The sequence below is a fragment of the Gavialis gangeticus genome, unplaced genomic scaffold, assembly GCF_001723915.1.
Source record: "Gavialis gangeticus isolate Ggan-Ray unplaced genomic scaffold, GavGan_comp1, whole genome shotgun sequence".
In the NCBI taxonomy this organism is placed as follows: Eukaryota; Metazoa; Chordata; order Crocodylia; family Gavialidae; genus Gavialis; species Gavialis gangeticus.
Window position 1 is genome coordinate 83,032,734 of NW_017729031.1, and position 15,338 is coordinate 83,048,071.

General features: G+C 46.2%; 2 protein-coding genes across 9 annotated transcripts in view; one reads left to right on the forward strand and one right to left on the reverse strand.

Annotated features, from left to right (window-relative positions):
• The window catches only part of TRAK2 (trafficking kinesin protein 2), a 42,825-nt gene extending 39,230 nt beyond the window's left edge, over window positions 1-3,595 (reverse strand). For 4 of the 6 annotated variants that reach the window (XM_019523222.1, XM_019523221.1, XM_019523220.1 and 1 more), the window contains exon 1: window positions 3,503-3,595. The gene's annotated coding sequence lies outside the window, so the exon portion shown is untranslated. Of the gene's footprint in view, window positions 1-2,961; window positions 3,025-3,099; window positions 3,214-3,502 lie in introns of those variants that run through there. The other 2 variants (XM_019523218.1, XM_019523219.1) reach the window with 2 other exon arrangements.
• A 30-nt stretch (window positions 3,596-3,625) lies between these two features.
• Window positions 3,626-15,338, forward strand: part of STRADB (STE20-related kinase adaptor beta) — a 30,549-nt gene continuing 18,836 nt past the window's right edge. Inside the window, exons 1-3 of one of the 3 annotated variants that reach the window (XM_019523224.1) lie at window positions 3,628-3,692; window positions 4,322-4,491; window positions 11,897-11,992. The gene's annotated coding sequence lies outside the window, so the exon portion shown is untranslated. Of the gene's footprint in view, window positions 3,693-4,321; window positions 4,492-11,896; window positions 11,993-15,338 lie in introns of all 3 variants that reach the window. The other 2 variants (XM_019523226.1, XM_019523223.1) reach the window with 2 other exon arrangements.

Here is a 15,338-nt window from a genome sequence, read left to right on the forward strand (position 1 = left end):
TATGGGTGTCTACACCACAGCCCCCCAGTTTCTTAATGAGAACGGGGTGAGAGACAGTGTCAAAAGCCTTCCAGAAGTCCAGGAAGACTATGTCCACATTCTGCTGTGTATTAGTCTCATTCACAAGCCCTCTCTTTATGATGGATGTAACTACTACCTCAGAAGAGGTGGTGTTACACAAGACCTCTAATCACATCAGGCCAAGGCTTTATAAATATACAACAGAAATTTAAAACTAGATATATGGCATAGCCATGATGGTAAACGGGAAATCAATACTTCATATATTGGGAGTTATTATTTTGAGTTTACCTGAAAAAATTGTTATTACTACTAGAAAGAATACAAGAAAGAAGTAGCAATACAAGACACTATAAATATGCCAATAAATATGAGAACAAAATAAAACAGATTTATGGCCAACTGAATTTCATTACTGATGCATCACTACAGCATCATTTAAAAACAGGTCATAAAACAAAACATAGAAACTTAGGGGCTGAGTATTGAAGGATAATTAAAGAAGGGGCAAGAAACAAGAGATGTGCTAATTATGAAGGATGTTAAATGATGTGGTAAATACAAAATCCTTATTCACTAACTGTTTAACTTAGCATTACCCATCCACCCCAGAACTGTCCCAAAATATAGAGTATTTTTCCAACAAAGAAGCTTCTGTTTGTTCTGTAATTTTATTCAGATGCCTGAACACATTACAGTAATGCATTTGTAGCTGGATGACATCAGCAACTGGTAGCAACAAGAATGAATGAAACAGATACCACTGAGCACTATTTCTTGATCCATTTATCACTTTCATTCTGTGCACAGCCCATAATATTAGTGGAGCCTTAATAAAAGGGTTACTAGATGAAATCCTCCCATTTAACCCAAAGCACAGAAACTCGAAATCTTTATGCATGATTTAAAAAAAAAGAGAGATTGCATTTACAATTGGAACTGTAGATGCTGAAAGCATTTATTTCCTTTTCTTCTGTAGAATTCAAAATTAACTCTACAAACAGGGATCAATCCTTACAACATCCCTGGAACAGGTGCATTTAAAACTACTCATTTGATAGATTATAATTCTTAACTCAAAAGAAAATTAAGTTCAGTTTAAAAAAGGAATGCCCAAAAGTGCCTTGACAATAGGTTTACAATAGTAAATATGCAAATGTACTGCAACCAAATAGGAGCGTTTAACCAGAAAAGTCTTATAGGAGTGCAATGATAGAGATTTTTTGGGACCAATACCAATGGCCAATTTTTAATGAGCCATATCGGCCAATACTGATCCAATTGCTGATACGAGGCCCGGCAGGATAAAGAGTGGTAAGTCTGTTGTGGGGGAAGGGACAGATTGAGGCCCCACAGTGAGAGAGAGAGAGAGCAGGGCAAGGCAGGGACAGGCGCTGCCCAGCCAGGATGGGGGGCATGGGACAGAGCTGCATCTCTTCGGGAGGCTCCCGCTGCTGTGCACACCCACGAGGGCATGGGGGCAGGGGTGTGCTGCCCGGATCTGTGTGTGGGGTGGGGGCAGGCTGTTGCTGTGGGTGGTGCCAGGCTGTTCCCAGCTGGGGGGGTCTGGGCTGGGTTACGCTTGAGGCAGGCAGCAACAGCACTGCTACAAAGTGGGGAGGCGAATTTTGGGGTGGCTGCAGCCCACCTGTAGTCTCCCTCTTAGCAATACTTCTGACTACCCTGAGCACAGCCCCGGCCCAGCCCCTCTACCAGGAAGAGCCCAGCACTGGTCCTGGCCCCAGCCCACAGCAGCATCCCACCCTTACCCCACTTCCCATGCCCTCTTGGGGCATGCACAGCAGCAGGTGCCACCCCTCCTCCCACATCTCCTAGACGAGCAACTCATGGCACCATTCGGCGCTCCACCCTGGATGTGCAGCACCTGTCCCTGCCCCAGCCCCACTCCTTCCCTCACTGCAGGGGCCTCAATCTGCTCCCCCTCCACACCCCTTCCTTCCCCCACAACAGACTTACCAGCTGGATGCTGCTTTCCATGCCGCCTGTGCTCTGCTGCAGCTGCATGCACGCACGCAGCATTTATCGGTGACATTATTGGCCACATCAGCCAAAAAAAGCCGATTACTAATAAAAGGAAAATTGACATTATTGGTACAGATATGATATGGGACCAATGCATCAGTGCTCCTCTATACTCTCATGAAATCATGGGGCCTCTATGCCAGTGGTCTCCAATCTCCAAAGTGGGGTGCACAAGATGATCCACTGGGGTGCAGGAAGAAAATATTAGAACTTCTATTTCTATTTATATAAATATACATATATGGGGGGTGCATGCTCAAAAACTTTTTATTGATGGGGGTGCGTGCTCAAAAATTTTTCACTGATAGGGCGCGTGATCAAAAAAGTTTGGAGACCACTGCTCTATGCAACTGACCAACATGTGTGTCAGGAGAAGCAAACCATGGATCATTTCCCAAGATACCCTGTAGCACTGCAACGCACCCCACCAGATCCGGCAACACCAACAGCAGAGGCAGTGGCCTGTGCAGAATACTGGGAACAGACCATATTGGAAAGTTGGACTGGAGACAAAACAAAGAAGAGCGGAAAAACCAAACAAAACATAAATGAAGATAACTATAGACCCCATCTACAAACAATAACTTTCATCCTATGATAACATAATTGTGTGCGCATTGTGCGCGGGGGAACAGGAGAAAGTCATTCACCAACCTGTACCCTGGAACAACTTCTTCCTACCCCATCATTTCATTCAACCCAAACTTCTGCAGAGTCTCAGAGGAACTTCAATTTCAGGCTATTTCTAAAGGGTCCCCTCTACTGCAGTACCTGATCATCCACTAATACACAGAGACTTTTGAACAACAAAACATTATGCTGAAGAACTTCTGAAACCAACACTTTTTTTTGGCTACTGTATACTAAATCATTGAAAGCTTTCAAACACATGCATACATTTAAGAAAGCAACTTTTATACCAAATTTCAACTCAAATAATCCAGGGGAAAGCGCACACACATTCAGATAGCCAATTCTACCAGGATATTGCTGAGAACCTAATGCGACTTCGCAAGGAACGAAGTGTTGCAAAACCTGGTGCAGCCGGAACCTCTTGGGCACCGGATGTGCAGGCGGCCGCACCAGAAAGGGGTCGGTAGCGTCGGCCCCGGTAGCCGACGCACAACATCCCGGCAGGACGCTCCGGGGAGGGGGCGCCTTCCCCGCGCGCAAGCGACCTTGATGAGGAGCTAAAGGATGCCCCGGGCAGAGGCGGAGGGCGCGGACAGCCCAGCTGTTGGGAGCAGCGGCCCCATCTCCAAGCCACGGGGGCCCCGGGGGGACCGGAGAGGACTCGCGCGGCCCCTCCCTCTACAGCCCCCGCCCCTGACAAGGACAGCCCCACCCCTCGCAGGCCTCGGCCTGCTCAGCGCCACTGGGCTGCCGCAGGGGGCGGCGCTGAGGCCGTAAGGGAGGCGGGAGGCTGAGGGCCGCTTACCGCTCCGGTCCGGCTCGCTGCCCGCAGCTGGGCGGAAGGAGGCGCGGCGCCGGCTGTTTGCGTCATCAGGCGGCACCAGGAGGGGTGGGGCTCGGGCTCCCTCGCCCGCCCCAGCTATCGCCTCGCGGAGGCAGCTCCTGGCACTGGCTCCTTCACTTCGCTTTCGCCCCGATCCGCCCCGCCGCCTCTGGTGAGATGGGGTGAACTGCTCCGTAGCCCTTGGGACGGGGGCGGCCCCATTGCGACGGGAGGGGGTGCTTGTAACGCGTTCCGCTCGCGCATGCGCGTGGGGCGCACAACCCCGGCCGGGCGGAGCAGGGCGGGGTGGCCGTTAACTGCGCCTTCGGGCGTCCAGCAAAGCCGGGGGCGCCCGAGCCGTGTTCGGGCCTCCTGCTCTTACCTGAAGGCGGCCCGGAGAGGAGAGGCTTGTGGCTGTCCCAGGCCTCCAGGAGCCGAGGAGCGGCTACAGACCAGGGCAAGTGCCCACGGGTTCTCGCCCGGCAGCCGGGTGCTGGTGGGGCTCGTTTTGGCCTGACCTGCGGGAGGGTGTCTGCGGTCCCCAGGGTGAGACAGGCTGGGCTGGGCTGTGTAGGTAAAACCAGCACCTCTGGTTGCACCCTGGGAACCCTGCAGCTCAGATGGCCTGGGCTCTTGCTGGGGAGACGCTGCCGCGGGGGCGGCAAGCCGAGCGCTGGGGGTCTGCGTCCAGTGCTGAGCCACGGGGGGAGGTGGGCACTAGTGACTGATCCCTAAGGAGAGCAGGTCTCTCAGGGTTTCCTTGTAGCTCTGCCATTGACGAGGTTGTATGCCTTCTTTTAGTCTCTTTGCCCCATATAAAAGGACTCCACTACTCCTGAAGGAAGAACTAACCTGCGAGGGCTTCAGTGTTCATTTCCTGGAAGAGAAATAAGGAAAGAAGCCGATTGAGCCCCCAAGGAATTTCCTGTTTCTGCTGCTTCTCTTTACCTCACAGCTGGCCAGTTAAGTTGGTATGAGACACGTGCCTGTCGTTCTCCATAGAGCTGCAAACCTTATCCCAGAGGTTTCCCCTGAGGCTGTGGATCTCCAGATTGGCTATGGAGAGAATCACAGCCCTCTGGAGAAATCCCAGCAGGATTGGCTGACTTTCTAATTATATGGGCAGTTACATGCTGGGACCAGGTATCCAGGAAAGTGGTAGGCTCACCGTCCCTGGAAGCTTTGAAGCTCCAGCATTGGTCTGGGATGGCCCATACAGAAAGTGTTCTGCCTGGAGCAGAGGGTGGGATTAGACAACTTCCTGAGGTGTCCTCCAGTCTTATTTTAATATGATTGCATGATATTCCCCAATTCCCCACCTCATAGGCAGGTGCAGCCAGTCAGCCCTTTGATCCATCATGAAACACCCTGGTTCTCTGAAGCCCCCATCTCCATGAAGAATGCAGTATCTTAAAAGCCTCTAGAAGGCAAACTGCACTGAAGGAATGATAAATACAGCATCAAACACAGCAGAGGTCAGTGGAAAAGCTAGAGAGAAAGGGTCAGCAGGGACCCTAACAAGAGTCACTTCAGGCGGGTGGGTCTCTGGGAGCCACAGTGGGGCAGTCTAGAGTGGATCAGGGGAGAGTTTAATCCATGTACTGTAGATAGCCCCTTGAGCAAGCGTTGAGGGGGAGGGAAGGAGAGAGATGGGGGGCAGTATCAGGACAGACAGGTTGAGGGCTGGCATCTGAGCATAGGTGAGACCAGAGAGGTTGGTATTGGACCAGTGGAGATGGGTAGGTGTATGGGAAAATATACCCCTGTGGGATCCACTCCATCTCTCCTCCCCCTTCTCTGTCCACTCCATCTCCTCTTCCCCCTGCTCTATCCACTTCCTCTCCTCCACTGCCATCTTGATTGTTTTCCTCTATCTCCCAGGCAACATCCTGCTCTTCCATCTTCATGGCAACTGCCATCATTATGACATAGCAAGATTCCATATGATCAGGTCAGCCCCAACAGCCCCATTGACAGGTGGCAGGTTTGGTTTTGCCAAGCTTGTGGTACAATTGAGAAGGTTCTCCCTTTTCCCACAAATTTTAAGAGACTTGTTTTTAGCCCTGAAGCCCCTGTTTGTCAGGGAGGGAATCTGACTTCCTTGAGCCCTGGCTGGCTCTGGGATTTGGGAGATGACCAAAACATATTAAATTTTAGACTGCTGCAAATTGTGAATTGGTCCATGGTAGCTAATGTTAGCCCCAACATTAGGGGAGCAGAGAATTAGACTAGAACTCCCTGTTACTGCCTCCTGTTCTAGGCACAGTGCAGTCTACATGGTCCTCATACAAATCAAATCTTTCACCCCCAGTTTGCCCGCATGATTTTCCTGCCATAGCCTGACGTTATCGGTGAGCAGGTTTGGTGGTGACATGTAGGGGTACATGGGGGTGCACATGCACCCCCTAAGAGCGTTAGTGCACCCCTTTATGGGTAGCCCCTCATGCAAGTGCTGGCTGGGGAGTAGGTGCCCCAGGTGAAGTGTTGCTGGCACTTTTGGTTGCTGCGATAGGCTGTGGGGGACCCCCCCCACTTGGCGAGATTAGCCACGGGGACTCGGTTAGCCCTCCCCCTCGGTTGGCAAGATTGGCCATGGGGGGCACATGCCCCCCTGAGTCAGGTGACACCAGTTGTCCATGAGCAAGTCAGTGGTAGTGGGGTGGGGAGGGCAGGGTGGAGGAGCCTTGTTGACAAGGTGTAGCACCCCTCAGAGCCCAGATCCTTGTGGTCTCCTACAGTGTTCTTTAGGGTTTGCTACCTATCCTTACAGGACTCATTTCCATCTATTGTATTCCTTCAGTCTCTGCCCAGGTCCTTCTCTGCGCCAGCCATTTTCCAGACCTCCCTTTACCCATAATTACAATATAAAAGGATGGCATAATCAAATTCAGTGAATAGTTTGTGTCAAAAGAAGTGGAAAGCATTTTGGAAAAGTCCAAATGTTTCATCTTGACACAGTTATTTAAATATTTTCAATTTTTGGTTAAAATCCACATTCAGGTAATATGTTATTAAACTGCCAGTCTTACCCCAAACAAAATGTTTCATATGAACCAAATATGATGTTTTGGGATCCTGGTCACCATACCGAAAAAGCAATTATTTGCCCAACTCTAATAGCAGGATCAGTGGTTCTCAGCTGGGGAATTGTAAGAACTCCGTGAGTCTTGGTGAAACTTTCCTGTACGTCTCACTTTTCAGGAAGTATGCTGAAGTCAAACCAAGAAAAGTTGCATGGGCAAGTTTCACCTGGCTGCAGCGATACCAAGGCAGCTTGGAGATGGAGGCTACTGCTGTGGTATGGCAGCAGGATGAAACTTACTGTGTGCCTTGGGTTCCAGGAGGCACATCAGAGCTGAATTAAGGAGCAAGAAGCAGCTTTGACAGAAACTGGTGCTCCTGCTTCCATTGTGTTTATCTAATAACGGTAACGCAAGCAGGAGTGCTTTGTGGTCCAGCCCCTTACATACCTCCTAGAAGCAGGCACGCAGGACAGTTCCACCTGGTGATGCCACTGGTAGCAGCAGCATCTATCTCCAGGTTGCCATGCCACCTCTTCTGCCAAGTGGAATTTTCCAGGAAGTGCATGGGGACCTGGACTAGCAAGGGCTGCAGCATGAGGGCACTTTTGCCTGCAGTAGGGTTGTCACCAGGCTTGTCCCATGCTGTTTTCCTAAGCATGCCTGAGTCCCTGCCCCCTTTGTAGAACAGATGATACTGACTCAGTCCTGAACAAAGCCCCAGTTTGCTGACTTGCCCACTTCTCCCCATCTCTTAAGAACCCTGTGGGACTTCTGGAGTCAAATCTGGGAGATAGTTGGCAGGTTAGGTTGGTTTAAGCAGGTGCCAAGTACTCATCTCTACTGGCAGTGTGCCAGGGCAAGGGCTGTCTCCCCCTCTGGCTGTAGCTGACTTAATGGACAAGTTTGTTATAAAGAAACAAAGATGATGACCCATCTAGTGAAAATATAAAGAATGAATCTGTGCATTCAGAAACAGATAAATCTGAAGGAAGTTCAAGTAGGCAACTGTCTATCCTCTGGATCATAGTGTACGCATAAGAGGTCTGGTCAGGTGCCTGATGAGAATCTGCTTATATGGAGTCCTGCAACCATCATACCAAGTCCTTCAATGTGTATGGAGGCAAGTGTATGGAGGAGTGGAGGCTGCCCAAAACCTACCATCCCCTCTATAGACCACTGAAACAGAATCCAAAGGCCAGACATTTAGTGCCTTGATTGTAGGTTCTGCCAGAGAGCAACATATAACTTCCTATGACTGCCTAATGCCTTAGTGAGGGTGTGTTTCTGTCAGGATGATGTCCATTAGCCTTTCTCCAGCCAAGGAGTACCCACAAAACAGTGCGGGCTAGGGTTTTGACACTCCCTATACTTGCCTTACTCTGGAGGTTGTAACACATTGTGGTATTTTATAGGTGTTATCCCACCACGAGTAGCCCCACCATGTTGCCACCAGGACCTCCAGTTGGATGCAGTTTACAGTCATACCCCAGACAAAGTATAAGTTCAAGTAGTGCTTTTAAAAAGAGACTGAAAGTAGATAAGCTGTTTAGTCATAGGGTTTGCTTGGACCAGAGATGAGCATTATCCCCAACCTTAATGCATTGTGTGCAATGACAAGTTATCTATGGTGAAAAATTATCTATGATCCCTAGTCAGTTGAAATGCCATTTCTCTATGAAGCATGGACATGTAGAAAATAAGAGCTTGAAGTATTTTAAAAGGCTTGTAAAATCTCTAAAAGAACAGACTTCAGACTGTGAAAAGGTAAAACTTTCTGACAAAGCATAGGCAGCTACTTACAGAGGTGCAGAGTTGATTGCTAAACAGAAGAGATCCCACAGTAGGCAAGATACTGATACTTTCTCCTTGGAAAGAAATAGGAAAAAGCATGTTTGGTAATGACACTGAAAAAGAAATGGACTAAATTCCACTGTCTAATGATCCTATTGGGAGATGTGTACATGACATGTCAGAGGATACTGAAAAAAATATAGGATAAAGTTAAAATGGCTATTACCTTCAATCTTCAGGTGGATAAATCGACAGATATAAGTGGAAAATGGCAGCTTTTAGCTTTCCATTGTTTTGCTGGTGATGGGAAAATTATAGAGCGATTCTCCTGCTGCAAAGAACTCAGTGAGTCTACAAGCAGTTAGGATGTTTTTGACACAGTGGATTCCAATTTGAAATGTGTGGCTTTATTTTGGGAATTGTGTAGGTGTTTGCACAGATGGTAGTCCCAGTATGATTGGGTCAATACAAGTATTTGTTTTAGTTGTGAAGAGACAGAATCTCAATGTTATTACAGCATGTGGTTTCATTTATCGAGCAGCTCTTGTTGCAAAGAACTATATGCGTGGCATTAATAGTTCTGCTTGACCAACTTGTAAAAATGGTCGATTACATTAAAAGTTGGCCACTGAAGTCTCATCTTTTTTCAAGGTTGTGCAAGACAATGGAATCTGAACATGCCGGTAAGATGTTTATTGAGGGACAAGGTTTTGTCCTGAGTTCACAAGTTGAAAGAAGAAATGTTAACATTTTTTACACTCAAGAACTTAATCTGACTTTTGTGATTTGTTGAGCAATGATAGTTGGTGCTTTCAACTAGCATAACTTGCTGACATATATTTCTGCATTCAAATAAAGTGAATTCCAGCATGCAAGGTCCAAATGAGAATATTCTAACTTATTCTGATAAACTTTGTGCCCTACTGGATAACATTAGGTTCTAGAAGGCTTGAGTTACTGTCTGATAGCCAGAAATGTTCCTCTGCACAACTACATTAAAAATGGAGATATCAGATTGTGTGAAATTGTTAGAAAATTCAAAAATACTTCCCAGATTTAGGTGTTGCAAGTATGACTAGGTTATAAAACCCTTTACCGAAACCTCAAGAAGCAGGGGAATTCAGTCCTCAGGCAGAAGAACTTGCCAATATATGCAATGATTGGACCCAAAACTAAAACATGATAGGGTGCTTTTGGATAAATTCTGGTATTAGTTTTCAACATTGTATTTATGCAAGTTGGAATTGTGTACTTTAATTAACTAAAAAATGAGAGAGAGCCTTCTTTCAGTGGAAGAGGAAATGTGTATATGTTTCCGATTTGGCCATAAATTCAACATATTTACCAAAATTGCCAGTCTCAAGTATCTCGTTAATTATAATATGGTTATTAATGCATACTGTTTCCAGTTTGATTAAAAAGATGTTCACTGTAATAAATAACTTCATTTTTTAAATGGGGTGCCACTAAATTCAGAAAAGTTATGGAGGGATGCTGAGTCTAGAAAGGTTGAGAATTACTTGACTTGGGTGTACTTTCCTACAGATAAACTATAGGGAAGATTTTGATTATCAAATGGAAGTTAAAAGTCTTCTCTGGTGATGTATCCAGAATGCTGTATTAAATCTGTGGCATCAGCATAAGAGTACAAAGCCAGATAACTGATACTCCTTTCTTCAGGTAACTCCTGTCACGCTAAACTGCTGTAACACTTATTGTAGGCATTGAATCCATTTTACTCTTAGCAGTGCAATGTTAAAAGTAAATACCATTTAATTATTACAGTAAACAGATACGATTACTTGGAGAGGTGATGTTTAACTGACCAACTATAATCATGTTGAATTGAGTGCTAGTATTTTAATTTTATATTGTGTTTTCTTATTGGGTCTTACTGAAAAGCAGAGGAAGCCTCTGACCTCTAGTGTTCCATATGGTTAGTCTAGCATAACAATTTGTGTTTAAGACTGTCATAGCAAAATTTTAAAATATGAAGTTTTGCCCCCAAAAGCTAGTTCTGTTTTACAGCTTAGTGTCTGTACTGTGCATTTTCAAAAGAGGGTTCCCAGCAAACAAGGAAATTCAGGAGTTAAAACTGACTGTACATAGTTTTAAATACCTGGATAGTCCCAACAAACCATGCAATATACAACCCTAGAGAGCAAGTGTAAACAAAAGAGAAAAATGGGGCCAGCATCTTCAAATAAGGAATGTGAGATCTTTGACCCCTCAAAGTGTTTTCTGCTTAGTAAATATTAAGACTTGTGAGCAAGTCTTATCTTTCTAGTTTTTGCTGGAGATCTCCTGGGGGACCCAGAGTACAGGACAAGGGCAGAAGTAAGCAGGGGTTTCCTCATCAAGCATCCTTCTTCCTAGCCTCAGTCACGGTGGCAGCAGAGCAGCGAAAGCATCTCACTACAGAAGTATGAGTTTAAAGTCCTGTTCCAGAGATGCACCTTAGCAGGTCTAACAAACCTTCAGGTCCTCTTTTCTGTATTTGTGACCCATAATCTTACTAGCTCTCCAGTTATCTACAGTTTTCCAAGGCGAGTGGACAAGATTACATTTCTAACACTAAAAATTAGAGCAGCAAAAACAGACGCCTGTCCCTTTGAGGCACACTTCATATGTATGGAGGAGTGACCAAAAGTCAGAAAACCCCTTCTTCCCTGTCTGTAGATAACTTTAAGGATGCTATCATTAAATGCTTTGTGACTTTTGTCTATTGGAATGACTGTGACCAGAGAGGCGAAGTGGGCTGAGTTCTAGCCTGAAGTTCTTGTGAGGAGCACTTTAGGAGGCTCAGCCTGGCGCATTTTGCAGTAAACTGTCACGGTAAATCATTTCATAGGTAGAACATCTAGATGCCCTTTTCACCCTAGGGAAAATGGTAGTAGGCTACAGAGACTGCTCTCTGATAGGTTTCCCATAAGGTTTCATTTAATTGGATGAATTAGTTGCTGTGTTAATACTGTAATTTTGTAACAGTTTTGTTGCAAGCCTGGCTGGCTGCCTGAGGAGGAAAGAGGCCCTGAGGGAGCTGGAGAGGAAAGCCTGAATCCGAGGGAGGGCAGAGGGAATGGTGCTGGCACAATAAAGACTTTGTTTGGAGCTGAGCAGTCTTCTGTGCTGTTTGCGATGTGGCATTCTGATTCTCCCCCTGCCCCCAGTCTTTGAAGAGGAGAACACCCCTTCCCTCCTCTCCCCCACCTTCCCAGCAGGTGAGCAAAGAAGGAACTCTCCGAGGTGGGGGTGGTATGGATGGCTGTGGAAGCCAGGGACAGAGAAGAGTCAAGGCCTTGAAGCCACAGACTTGCCCCTTGAGAAGCCATCAGAGCTAAATTCAAGGGGTCCTTCAGGAGAGGCAGGGGAATAAGCCTTATTAGGGAGTCCCAAAGCAGAGCTTCTCCTCAAAGACAGCCTGATCCAAGGTTGCATGTGTCATCCCTCTTTTTAAAAAAGTTTTAAATATCCTTAAGAACATCTTCACATAAAAATTTAAAAATATAAACCCAATTTTTTCCGAGTCTGTGCATCTTGTTATCAAATGTTCCTTTCCTAGATCTGCAAGCAGTGCTATGTATTAAAGCTATACAAACATCTCCATTAAAGTGAAAAAATAGAAAGGGAGACCTTGATCTTGAAAGGTGGAAAAAACTTGAGATAGGAATGGAAATAATAGGGTAGAGAAAATAGAAGATGCTATTGCCACAGCAACAGTCTTCAATACATTTGTATACAAGGAAGGAGGAAGACACCATTAGAATATTTTACCTGCTTAATTTTGGAAAGACGAGCCTGAAGCGGAAGACAAATTTACAACTCTTATTACATTGCAGGAAGAGCTGCAGTACTCAAAAAAAACAAAAACAAAAAACCATGGCTACATCTAGTTTGGGAGGCAACTTTTATTTAAATGTACTGAGGACATTATAGATATAGGTAATTTGGAATTTGTCACAATAACTATGGAAAATTTGAGGCCAAAGGACACGAAGTTGAGTAATAAAACTATAGAATTATTACCAGGTTAAACTTCAATCTGTTATTTCTGGTATCCCAATATTTTAGGTATTTTCTTTTTAATATCACTAATTAATTGAAAGGGAGGGTGCGGTTAGTGTGGAAGTTCTAAAAGCACTGTGCTTATTAAGAGAATGGGAAGGTCATGGGTCTGCTGAATACTTATTACCGTTCAAGGCACTGTGCTCTGGGAAATGACAGCCAGGAGGATGCATCAGAGGCTCTTCACATACAATTGAGGCTCATGTATGATGGGATGGAGAGGAGGAAGTTTCCAGTCAACTAGGTCACTTCAGCTACTTTTACCACTACACACTATTTATGTAACTTATGCATGACATAAACACTTTGTTTTTAGGGGTGTTTTAACCATTTATTAATGGCACGAACAGGCCACATTTTTAGCATGTGCTATTAGATCCCAGGTTTGTATAATCCAGTAGTTGACCACTATTTGCTCATTACTATGTAAGCAACTGCATAACTACTCATGTAAAGAGCCTTGTTGGCATCAGCATTTATCTCAGGTGGTTCATCACTAGTTGGTTATTTGGGGAGAAAGTCTGTAACTAGGGAGAAATACTGTAATTTCCTGCCGTGATCCTACCATGAGTAGGATTGGACAAGATGGACTTCCTAAGGGCAGGTTCCAGTCTTGCTTTTCTATGATTCTACCTCTAGGTTTGTTTGAATACAAAAGGCTTCAGTGACAATTTGGAAATTTCAGTAGGTATAATCTTAGCCCAACGTGCTTTGAAAAGAGGCATTGATGGCTCCTACCTCAGTGTTAGTCAGTTGTCTTCTGTTAGAGACAACACTGGGGATGGTGGAGTACAGACAATAGTTGACGGTGCTGTAGCTGAGAAAACATTAAAAAGGATTTCATAAGAGTAACTGAGTGATGATCTAAGGAAAATTACCAAGTTTCAGGTGCCAATGCTAGAATGCAAGATCCACTACAGCAATCTTAAACTTGATATAGTCTAGCCAAAGCTGAAGGTAGTATAGTGCAACGGTCTTGGTGCAGGGTCATCCATGGACTAACCAGTTCTGAGAGGCATGCTAATTAGCCAGATGCAGTACAGCATTATGTGTTACTGCTATACTGCTTTCAGTTTGGATGCTAGCTATGGGCTACCTCCTGAACCACATGACTTGAAGTCCAGAATACTCTGTTGAAGTACGTAGTTTCAGCTCTGAATAAGCGCTATACTCTTATCCAAACTTATTATAAACAGTCAGTGCTCTTTAAGTATACAACATTATCAGTTCCATGATATTTACACCCCTAGCTCCCCACATTTTCAAGGCTTCTAATAGGAGCTCTGCAAGGGACTATTAACTTGAGAATGACAGAGGCTAGTCCATTTCCAAGCTGCTAATAGCACAATGCTGACAGGTCGGTGTACTTAAAAAGCCTATACGGCTGTCAGTATTGTGGTATTAGCAACCATGAAAAACTGACTAGCTCCTGTCATTTTCAAGGCTTCTAAAGCAGCCCTTTGACAGCTCCATTTACTCTTTCTGATGCAGGCTGCACACCATACACACGCAGGTAGGTGGCTGCACTCCCACCTCTATAGGGTTGTTGGTTGTAGCAGTGTTGATTTAAGAACCGTGTCTGCCTATGTCCTTTGGGTAGATGATATCACATTTGCCCAAAGAACCTCGTTTACTTCTATGTGGGTGGAAGGGTGCTCCACCACCCTGTTGGATGGGAGCAGACACTCCCACCAATCATCCCCTTGTGACTCTGTGCACTGCCTCACCTGGAGCTCCTGACTTTTCTGTGGCCCCATGCTGCACAGATGCTTCAGGCTGCTGGCTCACCTGGTGCTGTGAGTTGCTTCTGTGCTGTGCTGCTCCATCCTACCCTCTGGGAATGGATCAGACAGCAGAAGCTGAGGGAGGGTGCAGGAGCCCCAAGACCCTGGCTATTGCTACAGTCAGAGCAATGGGGGCAGAATCAGCTAGGTAGGAGCCTGGGGGTTGCATGTTTCATAGTTGTTAGGGGTTGGAAGGGACCTTACAGATCATCAGGTCCAGCCCCCCTACACTTGGGCAGGAAAGACCTCTCACATGCCACCGGTTGAACAGCTGTGCTCCAAGGAGACAATGGAGATTTGTTGAAGCCATCCTAAGTGTCAATCAGTGAGCTGTAGCCGACTGTTAGGAACAATGGATTAGAGTGTATGTTGAAGAGATCTGGATCACAGCAGGGCTTGTGTTTTTAGAGCCTTTACATGTATTGGATTTCCCAGGGACTACTTATGACATGCAGATGTGATTTTCTTTTCACTTGATTGCTACATTTGTGTTTGAGATACCAGGACTCATTGAGCATGACACTTGAATCTATTTGCTCAGCACTCCCACACAATCTACAATTCAGGGGAAAGTTAAGACCAAAGCCCCTAGATCAGTGGTTCTCAACTGGGGTGCCATGAGGTCCCCTCAGGGATGCTGCAGCAGCTAGGTCAGGGGTGGGCAAAATATGTCCTGCAGGCTGGATCCAGCCCTCCAGGCCATTCTACCTGGCCTGCAGGGCCCCTAAAAAATTCAAAAAATACTTATCTGCTCCTGGCTGCCTGTCAAAGATGATGAGAGCCAGAGGCAGTAGGACCCAGGGGGAGCCATCAGCAGGATGCAGCAGCCCAGTCCCGCCCCGCCCCAGCCATTTCCCTGTCTTGGCACTGGTCCAGCACCATGTAGATCCTGGCTGCATCACTGGACTACGGGAGCACAGGGCTGTGCCAGTATGGTGTGTGTGTGTGTTCATAGGGTTAGTCCCACAGGTGCACCCCACCATACACATGCACCCACACACACCCTCGCATTGCCATACATAGACCCCCACACCCCTTCACACACCCCAGGTACCCTCTCCCCACATACAACTCCCCACAAACCCGACATATCCACATCCATATCCCCTCACACACCACAGCCACCCTCCCTCCACACACATCCCCCCACACCTA